This window comes from Phacochoerus africanus, chromosome X (genome assembly GCF_016906955.1).
Source record: "Phacochoerus africanus isolate WHEZ1 chromosome X, ROS_Pafr_v1, whole genome shotgun sequence".
NCBI classification, from domain to species: Eukaryota; Metazoa; Chordata; class Mammalia; order Artiodactyla; family Suidae; genus Phacochoerus; species Phacochoerus africanus.
This window is the reverse complement of record NC_062560.1, coordinates 75,547,071-75,569,790: the sequence shown is the minus strand read 5'-3', so window position 1 is coordinate 75,569,790 and position 22,720 is coordinate 75,547,071.

The following is a 22,720-nucleotide window of genomic DNA, read 5'->3' as shown; positions in this document are numbered from 1 at the left end:
ATGGTACAATCAAGATTGAAAGAATCATAACAGTATCTCTACTGTGAGAAGAAAGCACTAGAACCAAAATATCTATGGTCACAGCATTTTATAATTCACACAATTCATACATTGGGAAACCCCACTAATTATACATTATTTGTATAAGATTTGTAAATTTTTATTGTTTTAGATCAGATGATTAGATCTTAAAATGGTCCATTTTTAGGGAAATCCTATAAATTAGTAAGAAAAAATAGGGAATGGTATGTCAGCTCTAATTAAAGCAATAATAATGAGAACTTGAATGATAAAATAATAGTAATACATAAGACATAGGAAATTATATCTAAGGAACAATTGAGAGTTTGTTAATACATTTTATTAATATTAATATAATATTTAGTGAGAAGATTGTAAATTATATCAAAGACAAACTAGAAATGCATAATAAATACAGGAAGTAAACAAAAAGTTATTTAAAGCACCAATGCTTGATATAGGCACAAACTCTTCACCAGAATGTAGAGTTATATAAAATTAGTTTTTTATAATAGCAGTGAAATATTTCCTGAAAGTATATGTGCCAATTGATATAAAATACTACTTGTTAAAAAAGAAAATAGGCCTCAAGAAGAGTTTAACCATGAAAGTGTAATATCTTAATACTCTGAGCTTTGTATATGTTCATGTATACAAGAACACGTGTGTGCACACATACATATACAACAAACTGTAATAGGGAATAACAAATTTGACTCCATATTACATGTTTCTTTTACTTTAAACTTTACATTCTATTGCTTTTGTTATAAGTTAATCACTAAAGAGATGTTGCCTGTAGCTTAAAGTAAACATTATGGCCCATCTTTGAGTACCCTGCCCCATTCCTGAATGTAAAATAAAATACCTTTGTTCAGGTCACAGGAAACATCATGACCCAGCCCATCTGTGAATGGCTGCAGTAAATAAGAAATTAACACAATCCCCTCAGAGTCAGGTCAAAACCAGGAGATACTTATGACAACTTATGGCCTCTTTACTTTATCTTCTCATTCTCTACCCACTGTTTGTTCTATAAAAGAAACTTAGCATCCAGACCCCAGAAAGATGGTCCTCTAAGACATTAGCCCACCATTTTCTTGGACTCCTGGCTTTCTGAATAAAGTTGTTATTCCTTGCCTCAAAACCTTATCTCCTGATTTATTAGCCAATTATGGGACAAGTAGAACTTAGACTAAGTAACAAAACTTCAGTGCAGTGTGGTTATTAGACATAATACCTGGACACTATAAAACACAAAATAATACACCCCAATGGAGTCACATATGCTAAGTTCTGGGTCAATAAGCTGAAAATTAATTATAGGTTTAACTTTTCCAGAAATGAAATCTTAAACTAGTCAATCAGGAGTTACCTAGTTAGCACTAGTAAGGTAATCTACCAGGTTGAATCCTATCCTTTAAAGTAAAATGACCTTGGGTTCATTTAAAAAAATGCACACCCTACAATTTGAGAATTATACTTTATTCATCAGTCTTCCTCAGGACTTCAAGCCCAGGAGGCAGCCTCTCTTACAGTTCTGAGGGACTTCTCCTAAGAGGTAAGGGACAAGCCAGGATATATTAGGGTTTTGAAACAAAGATCAGATAGTCAGAACATCAAAAGTTTACTGTTTGTATATTTTGGAGATTAATTTCATGTCTGTAGCATTGTTTGTAAATATTTTTGCCCATGCTGTAGCTTCACTTTTTGTTTTGCTTATGATTTTCATTGCTGTGCAAAGGCTTTTAAATTTAATTAGGTCTCATTTTCTAAATATTTTATTTTTTATCTTTTATTTTATTAGAATATAGGTGATTTACAACATTGTGTTAATTTTTGCTGTAGAGCAAAGTGACCCAGTCTTACATATATGTACATTCTTTTTCTCATACTATCTTCCATCATGTTCTATCACAGGAGACTTGATAGAGTTCCCTGTGCAACACAGTACAAACTCATTGCTTATCCATTCTAAATATAATAGTTTGCATCTACCAACCCCAAACTCCCAGTCCATCCCACATCCTCCCCTCTCCACCTTGATAACCACAGGTATGTTCTCTATGACCCTAAGTCTGTTTCTGTTTTGTAGATAGGTTCATTTGTGCCACATTTTAGATTACACATATAAGTGATACTGTGTGATACTTGTCTTTCACTTTCTGACTTCACTTAGTGTGAAAATCACTAGTTTCATCTATGTTGCTGTAAATGGCATTATTTTGTTTTTTGTGACTATTTTCCATTGTATACATATGCCACATCCTCTTAATCCATTCATCTGTCAATAGACATATAGGTAGTTTTCATGTCTTGGCTATTGTGAATAGTGCTGCAAAAACATAGGGTTGCATGTATCTTTTTGAATGAAAGTTTTGTCAAAATATATGCTGAGGAGTGGGATCACTGTATCATATAGTAATTCTATATTGAGTTTTCTGAGGAACCTCCATAGTGGTTGTACCAATTTACATTCCCACCAACAGTGTAGGATGATTCCCTTTATCCATACCCTCTCCAGCATTTATTGCTTGAAGACTTTTAAAAATGGCCATTCTGATTGCAAGAGTCTGGGATTATTGAAATCATTTCTGTAATATGTACCTTAGCTATCTATGGCAAGTACCCTGTTTTTTACAATTCCAAGTTCCTTCAAGGTATACCACTGGGGTTGATTGCAGTGGCTGAGGTCTTGGCAAGATGACCCAAGAAACTGCCTTAAATCTATCTTCAGATGCAGCCAAAAGAGTTATCAGAGATGAGGGCAACTCTAGAGAAATTGAGAGTAGGAAAATCTTGGTTAATAAAGGTTACCCTGTCATGTAGATAAGATTTAAAATAAAAAAAGTTATCCCTGGTAATAGTTCTCTTCCTGGTGCTAGGGATGGAGTAGGTATATGTAGTTGTCCCAATAGGGGACCATAGATAAAGAGGGAAATCTAGGGGAGGTTGGGAGACCACTGTAACTTCAAGAAATCCATCAGAACATGACAGCCTTGCTTGACTAGTGGAAGTTCAAGAATTGCCTCAGGTCATTGGGTTGGGGATGGGATGAGGCCTGCATTCAGATTCAGACCAAGGGCAGGAGTTTGAGGACCACCCTTCTACTGATTTGAATACACAATTTATGGATACTAAGGAGGAGATACTGCTGGAAGAAAGAAGAAGAGGTTGTCTTTTCTAACACCCACTCCCCTTGGATGATAAAACTGTAGCCCACCGGATCCTTGGGGCAGAGACTACTTGCCCCTTCCATCCCTCACAAGCAGATGATCCTAATAAATCTGTTTCTTGCCTATCACTTTGTCTCTCACTGAATTCCTTCTTCGTGGAGGCATGAAAAAGCTGAACCTCAGTGAGTCCAGATACAGGATGGGTATTTATAATTTAAAATTGTGGGTTAAAGTCCCAATCTGGATTTAGGCTTGGTTTGAGTCCCAGAATGTGGGTTCAATCTGGGACTTGAGTTCTGGGTTCTGGCTAAGTTCATGCAATTAGTGTTGTCAGTTTCACTGGTACAAGCACACTTTCTAATGTAAATTTTATTTGTAAATGTAGATTTCACTTCCAAAAATGTAATACCTGCTTTCAGAGCTTTTCCTTTGTGTGTAGTTTCTTCAAATAATCAGTTCAAAATTATCTTTTTTGCCAAGGAGACATATTTTGTCACTTTTCATGTGAAACAGGAGGCAGGCAGACAAAAAACAGAGAAAACACAATTGTTACTAAAGTATATACAAATAATAATTAAGCCAAGTTAATATGTCCTAGAAAGGAAAGGTTTAATATTTTTGTTAAAACTAGCAAGTAGCTAGATATGAGCAGAGAAAGAGGGCATGGGACAGATGTCAGGAAACTAGGCATCTTTTAAACAACAGGGATCCTTGAGCAGACAAAGAAAAGAACCTTCAGACTTACAGAAAACCATACATTTCAGGGTTATAAGTGTCCTGGAGGCAGATAAAGAAAGGAGGGTAAAGGGGGGAATCTCTCACATATGAAATAACATTTTACACAATATGCTCTCATTACAATAAAATTAGCCTTGCAGATAAGAAGTACTCATTATACACCAATATCAGGACACTTATGATCAAGGCTAAATAAGGACAGAAATCCTTACCCCACTCAGGAGTGTGAAGCTAGGATGTAAAATCAAGGAATACAAACCTCAAATTCATCCCCAATGAATATTACACCACTTTATTTCTATGTCCTACATAACCAGCTTGCCAAAAACAAAACTGAGAGCAGCTACTCACCTGTCTGCCTTTTCTCCTCTTGAATGGGTAATTTTGCTTAACTATATCCTCACTTGACTTTCTTGACCACCCCATCTTATTTCTGATTTCTTTCTGCAATGAGACAAGAATGTTTCATGAAGAACACTTTAACTGGAAGAAAAGTAAATACATTTTTTTTAATTTATCAAGCTTTTTTTTTTAAAGTAACAAGTAGATCTTATGACTGTAAATTTCAGCATAATATAGTACCTAAGTTTGAGAATGAGATACAAACTCCTGTTTAGTAAGCACTAATGTTGGGCTTCAAGTCCCCTTCAAGGAGATTGAACTCAAAACCTATGGCCAAGACAAGACCCTTATCATCACCCCACCTATCTCATTGGAATGCCTATTTGCTCACCTTCACCAACCAGGCCTACTCCTTCCTACTCCCTTCTAGGAAAGATATGTGACCCACTCCTCCCCTGCCTCTATAGGGGCAATATATGCACTTAAAGGCACAAAGACAAGGGACTTTCCAGAGGACTTCCCTGTGATCTGTCCCCCATTCAAATTAAGTATCCTGCCTGGGACCATATAGAAGATTGAATATGCACCATACAAAGACCAATTAATACTCAGTCCTTATGCATATGCCCTAGGTCTGGACAGGAAAAAACAAGTCTTCACTCTGGTTTGCAGCATGGGGATATAAAAGAAAATCCAACTGTTGTCATGAGACATATTTTTCCAATCTCCTTGCTTGATCATCCACCCACAGCCCCTCCTCACGTGATCTCATCAAAAGGGTAATATAAAAGCGGTGTGGTTTCTTGAGGCAGGGCTCTTGGTTCCAGAAACATTGAGTCCCTCTGTTCCCACGTTTACTGTCTCTGTGTTTTGTTTTGTGTTGGCATTTTGTTTTGTGTTGGTTTTTTCCTTAAGTTCCACAGCACCCATTCTTCAGCCCCATCCTGCTGAGCTGGCCTTGGCAAGTGGCACCCAACGTGAGGCAGGCAAACAGGCAGGTTAAGAAGAACAAAGGACCGCCACTACAGTGGGAATTTTTATTCATTGTAAGTGCTGTGGGGTCCTGAGAAGAAGGGAGGGATTTTGCTTGGCCACACTAAAGAAATCCTGTGGATATTTTCCCTCTCTCAGGTATTTATGGGGTAACATGGGAAATAAGGTAATTGCAGGAAACTATAGTCCTTACATTTGTTTGTTAGGACAACTCCTTAAAGGGGGTGCAAAAATAAGTGAAAGTAAGCTTTTGGAACTTTTTCAGACTATTGAGAAACATTGTGATTGGTTTCTTACATTAGAAACGTTAGATTTAAAGATGTGGGAAAGCATAGGAATGGAACTTAGGATATTGCATGATGAGGGCATTCCAATTCCTGGGTCTATTTGGAGTACTTGGAGCTTAATTAAATCAGTTTTAGAACCTCCACAGACCACAGAGGACTTAGAGGAGGAAGAAGAATGGTAGTTTACACCTTTGTTGGAGGAACCTAAATATACAGTACCTGAACAAAATTATCATAGAGAGTATTTGGCTCCTGAGACTTCAGCTCCAATTTTTGATTCTGATATTCCTCAATTGCCTATTAGGAGTGAGGTGATGAGGACTCATCAAGCCTCTACTTCTAGGGTTGCAAAGAAAATGAGGGTTATCCCTGAACACCATCTATCATCCATTCAACAGGGGATATTACAAGCTCGAAGAGAAGGCGATTTGGACGCCATACACTTAGCCTTTCCAGTAACTGTCAGGGAGACAGCGGCTCCAGGCATTGATCCCACCAACCCTGATGGAGTTTATGAGTTCATTCATGAGCCCTTTCCTTTTAAAATCCTTAAAGAATTAAAATAGGCCATTCAAAACTGTGGTGTTAATTCTCCCTTTACAAAAGGAATCATGCAGGGAGTAGCTGAAGGAAATCATATGATTCCTGCTGATTGGCATAACTTAACCCATGCTGTGCTATCACCTAGTGAATATTTACAATTTAAGTCTTGGTGGCAAGATCATGCCCAAATTACTGCTAATCATAATCAGGCTCTAAATCTTCCAATTAGAATGGAACAATTGTTAAGGATTTGTCCTTGGAGTATAATCCTCAAGATCAAATGAGAATGAATGATTTAGCTATTGAACAGATTGGGTAATGTTGCTTAATGGCATGGGATAAAATCAAATCTAAGGGTCAAATAAATACTTCTTTTCAAAAGATCCTACAAGGCCCTAAGGAACCTTATCCTGAATTTCTAGCTCATTTACAAGAGGCATTGAAATGACAAATTACTAACTCTAAGGTGTCTGATACTATTTTCAATTGTTAACATATGAAAATGCAAGTACTGATTTCAAAAAGGCCATAGGATTTTTAAAAGGAAAAGCTAACATTGCTGAATATATTAAAGCCTGTCAGGGAGTGGGGACAGAATCCTTTAAGTCCTCAATGTTAGCCCAAGCAATGGCTAATTTGAAGAAAGCCTTGGACTCCCAATAATTACAGGCTGGAGTTTCACTTACTGTCAGGTGAAACCAGTTAATACGGAGATGCCTGACAGGACTTTATGTACCTTCAAGAAAATGAAAAATCAAATTCATTGGAATATATACAGGGCTACAGAGGCGGTCATACTGCTTAATGGTTCCTTTGGAACTGTATGGGATTGGTCCCCTAAGGGGAAGCCAATTCTTGTCTGTATGAGCCATCAAACTCTGTGTTCTGTTAATGAATTACTCTCTTGGACAGTCTCCAGCCAATCAGGCCAACAAGAACTAAAAAAATAAAAAATTAAAAAAAATATATATACATAAAGTCTTCAAAACTGCTCAAATAAAAGCTGGGACGGATGAAGGGAATGATGCTATAAATGCCAGAGGCAAATTAGAAGAGCTAGAACAAGATTCCCCACAGGGTGTCAGGTGGTTTCTATGAGTGATCCCAGTTGGTTTGTTGATGAGGGAGATAACCAAAATTGGCATAGAAATCATTTTGTTACTTGTATAGTAGAGGGATTAAAAGCCTCATGAGTAAAGCCCATTAAAAACTATTGGAGATTTACTAGGGGAACAAGAGAGTTCATAAACTTTCTTAGAAAGACTCAGAAAGGCATTGAGAAAACATATACCAAGGAACCCAGAAACAATGGAGGGCCAAATAACTCTTAAGGATAAATTTATAGCTCAATCAGTGCCAGATATATGGAGAAAGCTCAAAAAAATTGGCTTTTGGCCCTGATCAGGATCTGGAGCACCTCCTCAGAGTAGCAACTCAAATATGTTATAATCAGGGCCAGGAAGAATGAACAAGAAGAGAGACAGAGAAAAGGCTGAGGCTCTAGTTATGGCACTACAGGGAGTCAACCTGGGAGTTTCCAAGGTAAGAGGACTAGGACAGAGACCTATGCCCGGAGTCTGTTTCCTCTGTGGAAAAGAGGGATCCTTTAAATGGGAATGCCCTTAGACTCAGCTGTGACTCATATGTTGGGGAGCTCACTGGAAGAGGGACTGCCCCTGAAGATGAAGGTCTCTGTGGTTGACCCCTCAGGCCCAGGATCCAGACTGACAAAACATTTCCATAATGGCTCCTGTCCTTATCACCACTTAGGAGCCACTTTTCAGTCCTTCTCTCCAATCCTGGGCCCCTCCCTCATGAATCTGCCACATTCATGTTTCTGGCAAGCTGGTTACAAAATTTTTACACAACCTTTGAGTTGTGACTGGGAATCCATTTTCTTTTCTCAATGCCTTTCTGATTGTTCCAGAGTCCAACTCCTCTTTTAGAAAGATATTTTGTAAGAGGTTAAAGCCTCAATTCACATGGCAATGGAGGACTTCCCGTGTGGCTCACAACATAACTACTCGGCAATCCCTCACATTTTATTTTTGTGTAGTATGTTAATTATGAGCAAAATGATAGTGTATGTCAGTCAAATATAAAGCTTTTCTTTTATTAGTATTAAAACCTTGTGATTTATGCAGAAGCTCATGGAAAGTATCAGGTTAATCCGAACAATATATTATTCCCTTTCAGTTCACAATCTGTTATTTCACAGACCATGGTTAATAGAATGCCCCCAAAAATAAAAAAGTAAAAATAAATAAATAAAGAGGGGGGAATATATGCCAATGGAGCCTAATCAAGGTTTCTGCATTTCCTTAACTAAGGCCTTGCTATTATAAAGTCTAAATGTTGTATTCCTAATTGTTCATAGAATGTGTCTCATTCCCTGCTGGATCTTCAACAGTAGATTCATGAGCTGTCCTATCCAGTTCAAACTTTTGGAGCTGCTTTGTGGAACCAGCTGACTTCCTCCTCCTGGTGAAAATGTTTCTTTCACTGTATTCATTGTGATCTTGATCCTTTTATTCAGACCCTGTATAATTAATTGTATTTCTTGCTTCATTACATCTTGATTAAGAGCTATCAATGTTCAAATGTTGATAGAAGGGGTATCCAAAGCAATATATTAAGGCCCACATGACCATCCCATGAGTGGAGACCTAACTGCTTTCCCCAACGATGCCCCTTTTCAGCAGGAAGAAGTTAGAGCAGTCGTTGCCCCTTTTCCCACAGTTAGAGTCTCCAACTCGGGGGTGGGGATTGAGAATATGGGCTTTGACACATTCTTTGATGTGGCTATTGATTAACATTTGTAAATTAAGGGTGGCATAGAGCCCCAACTGCTACAAAGGTTACAGTTATCCCCATGGAACCATCCTCTGCTACCACATCATAGTCAAGAAGTCTGCATCTGTGGCTGACATAGACACCTGGGAGGCTGTACATCACCTCAAGAATCCCCTCATGGTCAAGTTCCAGAGACTCCCTTCACCATCATCAGAGAGTGCTGAGCCCTGCTCTGGCCACCCCTGGAAACTGGTCAGTCTAAGCATGGCTGAAGCCCGAGGAGTTCCACGTGAGACCTAACTTGGACTCGTGTTCAGTCTATAGATGGTAGACTGAACCATCTATAGTGGGCCAAGCAGAACATAACATAATGGAGGTTTTTAACTAGTTTTTAGCTGTAACAATATTTTCTAATCATTAGCTCTTCAGTCAGCCTTTTGAGACTGAGGGGAGGCTTGGGAGGCTAAAGGAAAAGACTTTTACTTCAAAACACACAAATTTAGGGTCTGGTATTCCATTTCACTAGCACTGGGACATAGCATACAGTGTCAAATGACAAAACTAAAACAATGTATCAACAAGTTTAATGTTATTTATATAAAGGAAAAAAATCCATGAATTCGAGGAATACAGTGACTCACAAGCAGTGGAGCACTGTTCCCGCAGGTATTTTGAGGAACAGCAAATTTTTAGAGGTAGCAACACAGAAGTAGAGATCAGGAGGAGCAGTCAAGAAAAAATAGTGCAATCCATGAACATGGAATATCTTTCCATTTCTTTACATCTTCTTTAATTTCTTTGATTGTTTTATAGTTCTCAGCATATAAGATCTTTACCTCCTTGGTCAGGTATATTCTGAGGTATTTGATTTTTTGAGGTGCAATTTTAAAAGGTACTGTATTTTTGTATTCCTTTTCTAATATTTCATTGCTGGTATACAGAAATGTGACTGGTTTCTGAATGTTAATATTATATCCTGCTACTTTTCTGAATTTATTAATCAGTTCAAGTAGTTTTTGGGTTGCATCCTTAGGGTTTTCTATGTATAGTATCATGTTGTCTGCATACAGTGACAGTTTTATCTCTTCTCTTCCTATATGGATGCCTTTTATTTCTTTTGTTTGTCTGATTGCTGTGGCTAGGACTTCCAAAACGATGTTGAAGAGCAGTGGTGAGAGTGGGCATCCCTGTCTTGTTCCAGATTTGAGTGAGAAGGCTTTCAGCTTTTCTCCATTGAGTATTACATTTGCTGTGGGTTTGTCATATATGACTTTGATTATGTTCAGGAATGTTCCCTCTATGCCCACTTTGGTGAGAGTTTTGATCATGAATGGATGTTGGACTTTGTCAAATGCTTTCTCTGAATCTATTGAGATGATCATATGGTTTTTGACTTTTCTTTTGTTAATGTGTATGATGCTGATTTATTTGCATATGTTGAACCATCCTTGTGAACCTGGAATGAACCCCACCTGGTCATGGTGTATGATCTTTTTGATATGTTGTTGGATTCAGTTGGCTAAAATTTTGTTGAGAATTTTTGTGTCTATATTCATCAAAGATATTGGCCGATAGTTTTCTTTTTTGGTGGTATCTTGGTCTGGTTTTGGAATTAGGGTAAGGGTGGCATCAGAGAATGTCTTTGGGAGTGTTCCTTCTTCTTCAACCTTTTTAAAGAGTTTAAGGAGGATGGGCACAAGATCCTCTTTGTATGTTTGGTGGAATTCACCAGTAAAGCCATCTGGTCCTGGGCATTTATTTGTAGGGAGTGTTTTTTTGTTTGTTTGTTTTTTGTCTTTTTGCCTTCTCTAGAGCTGCTCCTGTGGCATATGAAGTTCCCAGGTTAGGGGTCGAATCAGAGCTGTAGCTACCAGCCTACCCCAGAGCCATAGCAATGCATGATCCGGGCCGCATCTGTGACCTACACCACAGCTCACAGCAATACCAGATCATCAACCCACTGAGCAAGGGCAGGGATTGAACCCGCAAGCTCATGGTTCCCAGTCAGATTCATTAACCACTGTGCCACGACAGGAACTCCAGGAGTGTTTTTATTACATATTCAATTTCATTTCTAGTTATCAGTTCTGTTCAGTTGGTCTGTTTCTTTTTGATTCAGTTTTGGCAGGCTGTAAGATTCTAGAAAGTTGCCCATTTCTTCCATATTGTCAAATTGGTTGGCATATAGTTGTTCATAGTATTCTTTTATGTTTTTTTGTATTTTTGCAGTATCAGTAAATAAATGGAAATATGTTCCATGTTCATGGTTTGGAAAAATCAATATTGTAAGAATGACCATACTACCCAAAGCAATCTATAGATTCAATGTAATCCCTGTCAAATTACCCATGACATTTTTCACAGAACTAGAATAAACAATCCAAAAATTTATATGGAACCACAAAAAAACCAGAATCACCAAAGCAACCCTAAGGAAAAAAACCAAGCAGGGGGCATAAATCTCCCAGACTTCAAGCAATATTACAAAGATACAGTCATCAAGACAGTGTGGTACTGGTACCAAAACAGACAGACAGACCAATAGAACAGAATAGAGAACCCAGAAATAAACCCTCACACCTATGGTCAATTGATCTTTGACAAAGGAGAACATAATATGGGAAAAAGAAAGTGTATTCAGCAAGCATTGCTGGGAAACCTGGACAGCTGCATGCAAAGCAATGAAATTAGAACACACCCTCACACCATGTGCAAAAATAAACTCAAAATGGCTGAGAGACTTAAATATAAGACAAGACATCATCAAATTCCTAGAAGAGAACATAGGCAAAACACTCTCTGACTTCAACCTCATGAATATTTTCTCAGGTCAGTCTCCCAAGGCAACAGAAATAAAAGAAAAAATTAACCAATGAGACCTCATCAAACTGAAAAGCTTTTGCACAGCAAAGGAAACCAAAAAGAAACCAAAAAGACAACTTACAGAATGGGAGAAAATAGTTTCAAATGATGCAACGGACAAGGGCTTAATCTCTAGAATATACAAGCAACTTATACAACTCAACAGCAAAAAAAAAAAAAAAAAAATCAACAAATGGAAAAATGGGCAAAAGACCTGAATATACTATTCTCCAAGAAAGGTATACAGATGGCCAGCAAACACATGAAAACATGCTCAGCATCTCCAGTTATAAGAGAAATGCAAATCAAAACTACCATGAGATACCACTTCACACCAGTCAGAATGGCCATCATTAATAAGTCTACAAATAACAAATGCTGGAGGGGTTGTGGAAAGAAGGAAACCCTCCTTCACTGTTGGTGCAAATGTAAGCTGGTACAAACAGTTTGGAGATACCTTGGAAATCTATACATAGAACTACCATATGATCCAGCAATCCCTCTCTTGGGCATACATCTGGACAAAAGTTTCCTTGAAAAAGCCACATCCATCTGCATGTTCATTGCAGCACTATTCACAATAGCCAAGACATGGAAACAACCCAAATGTCCATCGACAGAGTATTGGATTAGGAAGAAGTTGTATATATACACGATGGAGTTCTACTCAGCCATAAAAAAGAATGACATAATGCCATTTGCACTACATGGATGGAACTAGAGTCTCTTACACTGAGTGAAATAAGTCAGAAAAACAAAGACAAATACCATATTATATCACTTATAACTGGAATCTAATATGCAACACAAATGAACCTTTCCACAGAAAAGAAAATCATGAACTTGGAGAATAGACTTGTGTCTGCCTGGGAGGAGAGGGTGGGAGTGGGAGGGATCGGGAGCATGGAGTTAATGGATGCAATCTATTGCTTTTGGAATGGATCTACAGTGAGATCCTGCTGTGTAGCATTGAGAACTATGTCTAGATACTTATATCGCAATAGAACAAAGTGTGGAAAAAAATATATATACATGTAAATGAAACTTGGTCCCCATGCTGTACAGTGGAAAAAATAAAAATTAAAATTAAAAAATAAATCATAAAAGTTAATACAAAAAAGAAACAATAGTGCAGCTTTAGGGCAGGAAATCTATATTATCCATATATCCTCAGGGAATATAGATAACAATATCTTTGATATCTTCTGCAGAAATAAAACACCTAACAATTGGAAGATGTTAATGAAGCATGTTTTATTCTGGAAAGAATATCACCAGACCACTGAACACTAGCTTTGAAAACAATGCAGCTTGCCTCTACACTAATCTTTATCTGTGACCCTATTCTTTCACTCCCCAAACTATAAAACCACCTCCAAATCTCTCCTATGGGGGGGCACAGTCTTTAAGGCATTATCCTGCTTGACCCTCCTTGGTCAAGCAAACAATAAAGCTATCTTTTCTCCTACACCCAAAATTCTGTCTCTGCATTGCTATTTTGTACCAGTGAGCAGAGGCTGAGTTTCAGCAACACTATCTCAATTAAAGTTACAAAATAGTGCTACTAATAAAGAGTGTTGATAGTAGATGTGTTTGTTTCCATTCTAAAATATTCTGCACATAAGGGATTACATATGAAAGCTTATAGCAAAAGCTAGTAATTCCAGATAATAAACATACATATGAAATAAGCATACATAAATTTATTTTTGTGGGAGAATTTTTATATAAAATAAGGTAAACTATTTTGTTACACACCATAGGTGGCTCCACTTCAGTGGTTAAACATGATTTCACTGAGCAAAGTTTAAGTCTTTTGAAATTCTCTGAAGACAGAGTACAATATAAATGCAAGTAGAAACACATTAATTTTTAGATATGGGGAAAGATGGTGGTCAAATAAAGATGACTTTTATTCTTAGAAAGATATACTCTGTTTTTGGTATTTTTATTTTGAAGTTTAGCTCATTAAATACAAGCACTCTGTTTTCAGGATCCATATTTTTAGCATTTTATAATACAATTTATTTGAACATGCATTGCAAATGTAGTCTACAAAGATGAGTATCCTCAAGTTTGTCAAAATGAGATCAGTGAGTTTACTACCATCTTTTCCTAAAATATTTAAGAGCTATATATGAAACATCTAATGATATTGCTATTTATTTTAAGTCTCAGCACACATCATTCAGGCTGATATATGTGTTACTGTTATGGAAAGAACAACAGAAAATATCATGCATTTGTCTATAAAACAAGAATAGTATAAATACAGAATTTAATTGAAGCATTAAAATTTAGTCAGGGTACAATGGAAATATATGGATAATCACTTGCAATGTGGACATGCTATAAACTGGGTGGATTTTGCCCTTCCAACAAACAAAAATATATACCAATATACTCTTTGAGAACCTGGATCTGATGATACTACTTGTGAGTGCTAATTCTATAGAAGCCAATATTTGTCTCTAGATTTATAAAACTTTACTGAGATCTGATTGAAATTCTCTGATGTAGAATTTATTTGTCTTTTTTTTTTTTTTTTGCTACTTTTAGGGCCACACCCAAGGCATTTGGAAGTTTCCAAGCTAGTGGCTGAATCAGAGCTGTAGCCACTGGCCTATGCCACAGCCACAGCTATGCAAGATCTGAGCCATGTCTGTGACCTACACCACAGCTTACAGCAACACCCACTGAGCGAGGCCAGGGATTGAACCCACAACCTCATGGTTCCTAGTCAGATTCATTTCTGCTGCTCCATGACAGGAATTCTTATTTGTCTTTTTTTGAATGAGAAAAATGGGCATGCATTTTCACATACAATGATCCTATTGCTATATAATTTAAAACATATAGAGTATATATATATATATATATGCACATATATATATATAAAGTATATGCATGTATATATACATATATATACATGTATTTGTGTGTGTGGGTGTAGATAGATAGATAGATAGATAGATAGATAGATTTCTTTTTTTGGCCACACTTGGAGCATGTAGAAGTTCCCTGGTCATGGATCAAAACTGTGTCACAGCAGTGACCCAAGCCACTACAGTGGCAATGCTGGATCCTTAACCTGATGCACCACAATCCTTAATACCAGTATAATTAATATTCAACATTTTTGATGTATATGTACTTATGTTTTGCTAATGTCATTATTGTTAATTATTCATTCCTTCATTAAATTTATGTTTTGTTATTATTTTAAGAATGGGAAACATGGATATAGTTCAGAAACTTAAACAGAGGAATATAGTTCCTTGCTCTAAATTTCATAATTTTCTAATATACCTAATATTTATTAATTGACATTTTATAATGTGTATCAATTTTATTTTTTAATAAATCTTATTGGCATATAGGTTACTTACGAAGTTGTGTTACTTTTAGGTGTACAGCAAAGTAAATCAGTTATAAATATACATATGTCCATTCCTTTTCAGATTCTTTTCCCATATAGGTTATTACACAGTATTGACTAGATTGCCCTGTGCTATTTACACAATGGTGTAGGCAAACCCAGATGCAAATCTAAACCACCTGCTAGTCTCAGGTCTGAGGAATTTGTGTGTCCTGTAGAACACATTCAGTTTATTATAAACAAATAATAACTATGTTAACTTTAGGTTGAGCCTCTTCTGTTTGAATTAAAGTACATGACTAAATAAAAAATGTTTTCTACATATTGCATAATATTTATAGTCTTTATGAATAATAAGGAGTAATGTAAAATAGCTATATACAGTATCTGATGTATTTATATATACATATTTATAATTTTATAATATATATTTGTATTAGATATTTTTATATAAACATGCTCTAGATTTCTAATCCCATAGGAAAGGACATTAGATAAATGTTTTTCAAGTTTGGTTCAAGGAAAAAAAATTCTAGGCTCCAATATGAAGAAAATGCTTAGAAACAATGATATTTCTCCTTTACCTTTCAATCATCCCCTAAGTTGTAGCTGTCACAAGCACATGCTATGTTTGTTGATTTCATTTTTGTATGACTTGTTTTAACTGAGGTATTCCAATATATTGCTCTTGATAGGAGCATGAAAGAGTTACAAATGGGTGATTTGGGGAACATATTTATAAATCTTTACTACCATGAAAGAGGACATTGTTTATTGTCAGTTTACTCTATTAGTAATTTGTCACGAGACATGTTTCTACAATGTTTTCTTAGCTTCTTTGCTGAAAACTCCATCTTGTCCTTCTTTATTTTATCCCATCTTCCTGCTTGAAAAACAGTCACAGTGCTGGCAAATGACTTAAGCTTAAGAACAAAGACTGTTATGTGCCTAAAGGTCAGAGTAAAAGCTTAACCTTTTACCAACTAAGTAGCTTTTAAAATAGTAAAAGAACTCATAAAATAGTAAACAAACCCTATATCCTCCACCCATAGCCCCTCCTCACTTGATCTCATCTAAAGAGCACAATAAAAGAGGAGTGGTTTCTTGAGGCAGTGCTCTTGGTCCTTGAGACCTTGAGTCCCCTGGTTCCCACCTTTACCTAAGATAAATGTCTGTGTCTTGTTTTATGTTAACTTTTTCCCTTAAGTTTCACAGCACCTGTTCTTCACCCCCATCCTGCTGAGCTGGTCTCAGCAGTAATTCTCAAATAATTTATATAAAATACTTAATCTTTCTTTTTGTCTTTTTAGGTCCACACCCACAGCATATGGAGGTTCCCAGGCTAAGGTCCAATTAGAGCTGCAGCTGCTGGCCTACACCACAGCTACAGTAACTCAGGATCTGAGCTGCATCTGTGATTTATACCACAGCTCATGGCAACACGAAATTCTTAACCTACTGAGTGAGGCCAGGGATTGAACCTGCATCCTGAAGGATACTAGTCATATTTGTTTCTGCTGAGCCACAATGGGAACTCTGGACATATTTAATCTTAAATGAGAATTTGAACAATTGAATTAACCTAATTTCTGACCTCTAGGATTTCTCTTTTCTAGCCATAGAGGACACAAATTAGTTTTACAATCTCACATATTCTTGCATATGAATAATGAAGGATGTATGACCTAGTTTGTAAATCTGTACCTCAGCCCTTCATATCTGATGTCTATTCTGCCTTCAGAAGCCATCAGGAAAAGTATTTGAAATCATGAGGTTTTTAATGTATTTCATAAATTTGACTAACAATTTAGTGGCATACATCCAGTGTGTGACTCAATAACAAATTGATAATTTCCAATAATTCTTGATATTTTATAATTGCATAAATGCAAAATGTTGCATTCATATATGCTTATATGTACATATGTATAAGACTTATCTGCAATATATCTATATCTATATCTATATTACATACCTTAATTGGAAAAGTTATTGTAAACTATACTACAAAGACATGAGAAAACTTCATATTAAAGGAATAATGTTTTTATTTTCCCAGTGTACAAGTTGAATGAAACCCTTTAAATATGTTTATCTCCACCTGTTGTAAATTATATATGTGCATATGTATGATGTACCTATTCTTTGTAGTGCAATAACTTTAGTTCAAAATTCAGTTGATGATTCAGATTGCCCTGTAATAAAAGCAATTTATTTTTATCTTGACGTAGAATTAGAAATATCAGCAGTTCATATTAAGAAGTTCTTTCTAATTTACTGTTTGACTTTTCCTTTAATGTTCCACTTAATCTATTATTTGGAGTGTCAATTCGAGTTTCAAAATATGAATTAAAGTATTGGGTTTCTGAAATTCCCACTGTTTTGCACTGGGTTAAGGATCCAGCATTGTTTCTGTGAAGGTGTGGGCTTGATCCCCTGCCCAGCACCATAGGTGAAAGATCTGGCATTGCCACAGATGTGGCATAGGTCAGAGCTGCAGCTCATATTCAATCCCTGGCCTGGGAAATTCCATACACAATGGGTGTGGCCCAAAAAAGAAAAAAATATATTAGGTCCCTATTATTTTCTAGGATAACCAGAGTTATTGGTAATATTAATTTAAGATCCTCATAGAGGCTAAAAATTATGAAGGCATCATTTTCTACTATTTAACTTTGGGGGTTTAGTTGCTTTTTATCTTGATGAAAAAGAATAAGTTAACCATCTCAAACTCATTATTTTTCTAGCTCTTTATACAAGTTGTATAAGATTTAGAGTTGCTCACTTATAAGTAGAGCCATTTTGCTACACTAATCACCTGGGGCATTGTTTAGGACTACTCCATTAGGTCCAATTTTGAAGTCCTATTTTTTCTTTTTAAAGCTACTGGTCTTGAAATCAAACAGACAGAAGGATAAAGGAAACTTGAGTAGGTTTATCTGGGAATTGTTAATTATATACAGTTAAAAAGGATCCAGAAAGTATATTCAGTCCCTGGTCAAGCTCTAGAAACTATGTGAACCAGAGACTTTAAGACCAGTAAGGGATTTTTTTCCTCTTTATTTGAATCTTGGATGTGAACTTTACTTAGGTGAACATATAAAGCTTTCCTATAGTAGTATGGAATGTAATTTTCATTAGTAGAAGAGTACCACCATTTCCTAAATTAAGACAAGTAATACATTGCAAATTATTTTCTCACATTAAAGGAGAAAATATAGCCTATTTAGTGATTTCATTCCTAATCAAAATGTAATTTGAAGATTACAGTACATTAAATGTTTGTTCTTTTCCACTATACTTTGTGTCTTATGTATTCAGAATCTCCATTAGCTCATTTCTCAATTGCTTAATGATTTTTTTCTTTTCTTTTGTTCAGGAAGAACAAGCATGAGTGCTTAATGAAAAATTCTAATTCAGGATGTTTTTAAATATTAATCTTGGATCTTAAGTCCTAAATTTGATTCCACTATTTTTGTGTCCAGAGAAGTAGTCTACAAATGTCACTTTTGTTTAGAATTATTTGAATGCTCTTCAGTACAAAACAATAATAACAAAACAGATTAAATTTATGGTCATAGCAATAATATCTCATTAGATTATTGAATATGTGAGGGAAAATACATTTTTTTTACTTGTAAAAAGAGTTTATTAGTATAAAACTAGACTATTTCATATCTGTAATTGAAAGAATAAATATGACAATTTGGATTTAAAACTATATTAAACTATGTGTATGTATATATTTCACAGCATTTCAGATTAATTTTCAGCACAGAAGTCATGTGATTTTTTACAGTGTGTAGTCTTTTGAGTAACAACTATTATGGCATCAAAATTTGTGCAAGGCCAGGAGTAAAAGATTGCCTTTATACATTATTAAACCAACCAATACTATGCTTGTTAATTGTGATTTTGAAGAAATCCATTTTATGGAAACCTATATTTAAATTATTATTTTAAGCTAATTTAAATTTGTTTAACACTTCAATTTAAGCAATTTTTTTCCCCTCACTGTATATTGCAGTAGTATTCTGATTTCAATTACCCTCTAAAAGTTTTTTTTGATACTTGATGAAAGTTTTCACTTGAGGGAGTTCCCACTGTGGTGCAATGAGATTGGCAGTGTCTTGGGAGCACTGGGACACAGGTTTGATCTCTGGCCCAGCACAGTGGGTAAAGGATCCAATGTTACTGCAGCTCCAGCTTAGGTCATGACTGTGGCTAGGATCTGATACCTGTTCCGGGAACTCCATAGGCAGTGGGGCAGCAGAAAAAAAAAATCACTTTAGGATTCTTCTTGGGTAAATTTGCTTTGCTTATTACAAATGCAATTACAAATGCAGTAGACAACTATTATAAATGTGCAGGTTTAAAATTAATTCAATGAATGGGAAAATAATAAAATTATAGTATTAAGGCAAAATACTATGTAAAGTGGCTCGAGCCAAATCAAAAATATAACCAAAGGGAAAAAATAATCAGTCTTTTGGCATACAAACCCTAGAGTCACTGGCATAATTCCTGCCATCTGGTCTGCACACATTTGTTTAATCTCCTCTCCATAAGTGTGGGTAGAGCCTATAATAATTCTAACCAATAAAATACAGCAAAGTCATATCATTCCCATGAATATGTTACGGTATATAACTCTGTCTTGCTAACTTTCACCTTTGTTGGCTTGTTGGCTTTGAAAAAGTCAGCTGCAATATTGTAAGAGGGCCTTTGTGAGACACATATAGCAAGAAACTTCAGTCAGCACATAGGAACTGAGAGTGATAACCCAACAGCACCTAAGAAGAAATTGGGAGCCTCAGTCCTACAGTTAAGGAAATAAATTCTCCCAACAAACACAAATGAACGTGTAAGTGTATCAATCCACAGTTTAGCATCCAAATGGAAACTCAACACTGGCCTACACATTGACTATAGTTTTGAAGAAGTAACAGGTAAATTGTACCTGGATTCCTAACTCACAGAAGCTATGAGATAATAAATGTGTGTTCTTTAAAGCTGTTTAATATGTGGTAACTGCTTATGCAGTAATAGAAAATTAATGCAAAATCTTGTTTGAAATAAAATTATTTAAAGAGTGTAACTATAGAAAATAGAAGTGGCCATCTAGATAATACATTGCATATTATCACAATGTTAAAGGTTAAACCCCAAGAATTCTTTAAGATAAACTTACGTAATGAGAGTATACATTTCCTGTTTAATAATAATAATAATAATTAAAAAATAGAAATTATTTACAATTTATATATGCACAATGCCAGAATGGTCTCAGAAGAAATAAGAAAAAATAATTTCACAATATGGATATAAAAAACTTAAAATATTCAGTCAGTAGAAGTGTTCATGTTTCTTAATTTTTCACTCTGTTTTGACTCTATATATAAACATATTGTTGAACAGTATATAATTTGCCTTGTTCAAGTAATTTTATCTTTTACAAATTCATTTATATATATATATATGTAAGTCCTTACAAAATGAATATTAGGAATTAAGAGTAGTAAATACTTCTGATAAATGTTATTTCAGATCATTCCATATTTTACATTCATAATTTGATTCTTTATTATAAAAGTGATGTTTTATTTAAAAATGTTTATTTTATGAGTGTTAAGGTCAAGATTGGCCTGTGTGTTCAAGAGGGCCACTCCTCTTACTGAGCTATATTGAAGTGCATTTTAAATTTTGAGACAAAGGCAGAAATTCAGTTGCAAATGAAGAGACAATCAGGTTATCTATGTCAGTTGATATCAGTTTATCCTTGTGTACATAGCTAAAAATGCTTTAACTTACTTAGCAACCTGTACATCCCAGGTGAACACATGGGGACCCACATGAATATCTGTTTTAGGTAACTGACTGTGAAGTGTGATGGATAGCTTTCAGGAAGAGCAAGTTCTAAATGATGAACTCAAATCATCATTTCTGACATTATTCTCTCCCAATCTTGGCAGAAACTCACTTAGTTACTTACACCCATTTCTTTTCACTTGATTTGAGAGCTCTATTTCCCTGGTTAAGATCCAAAAATTTGTGGCACACATACAGGCCATTCAGTTTCTGTGGAGGGAGCCACAATGAGTATCCTGGTGTTCTGGCTATTTAGCTGCCTGTGAGGCCAGTAGGCACTGTGGATAAACAGGACAGTGTGTGGAGTTGGAAAGTTAAAGTGTTTACCAAGGAGATCATGTGTCACCAATGTTCACATGGGTATAATGGACTTAATGAATTGCATAGCAATATTTTTGCACAGCTTGAGGAGATTAAAAATGTTTGCCTTTGAATTAACATTATTGTCTCAATAATTCTTGAAGAGATAATTAGGCCTGATCTTGTTTTCTTTCAATGAATTATTTATTCATGTGAGATGAATCATAACATGTGGGTTGGATTTGACCTAATGAGAAAGCATCTTTGTTCTAGAGGATTCTGATCTCTTACAATATTTCTAAATTTCTGTCAGAAAAACTTCACACATGGGGAGTTCCCTCATGGTCTAGTGGTTAGGACTCAGTGCTTTCACTTCTGTGGGCTGTGTTCAGTCCCTAGTATAGGAACTGAGAAAAGTGTCACACTTTCACTACTAAATTAATTGTATAAGTCAAAGCAGTTTGGTCCCTCTGACAAGCAATTTTTCTGACCATGAAGGATGTAAGTTCTGCTTGGCCCTGAATCCAGCAGCAAGCAATCATCCTGTTCTCTTCTCACTGCTACACATTTCACAAGAATGATATACTCATGCTATCTTCATTTCCTCACAAATATCCTACTTAACTCCTTGCACAATATGGCTTCTATTTTACCATTCTACTGAAATGTCATTCTTGAAAGCCAATTTTCCTCTCCTCTGTGCCTCTGGAGTACTTGACATTTTTTAAATTTCACTTCTATTAAAATGTTATGCTTCCTTTGTGTCACAGACACTGGGATATGCAGGTTCTAATGTTTTCTAATAGTCTTCACTTGAAAACTAACAAACATGCATATGCTTACATTCATATGTACACACACACTTATATAAGCATGTATGCTATCAACTTGAGCAAGCACAAAATACAATTTAAATATTTTATAGTTCAACTGTACCGTTAGTTTGTAACTCATTCTTGATGGCAGAATACTATTGTCTTGCTCATTTACATGCCATTTCATGGTTTCTGCTTCTGTCTTTGAAGGTCATGAATTTATATAAAATTAGGATCTTACTCTCACAGTGTTTGCTCAATAAACTGAATTAATGAAAATTTTGATGCAATTTCAAAACAGAGACTTGTTTTAGACTGTGATGTACCATAGTGTTACAGGATTCTCACACAAACAGAAGGGACACTGAGGTTATTTGCCAGGAAGTAGCATTTATTTGTGCCGACACTGGCTCAGCAGGTTCGTATTCAAAGACTGAGCCCTGAATGCAGTGGGGAGCTGTCTTATATACCCTCTATTATTTTCCCTTTTACATTTTTGTCCCTTTGTCCCACTTATAAAATAGCATACATTCTGTAAATTCTGGTTGGATGGTCTAAGTTAACGAAGTTGCACATATATACTGATTATGTTATGCTGCCACA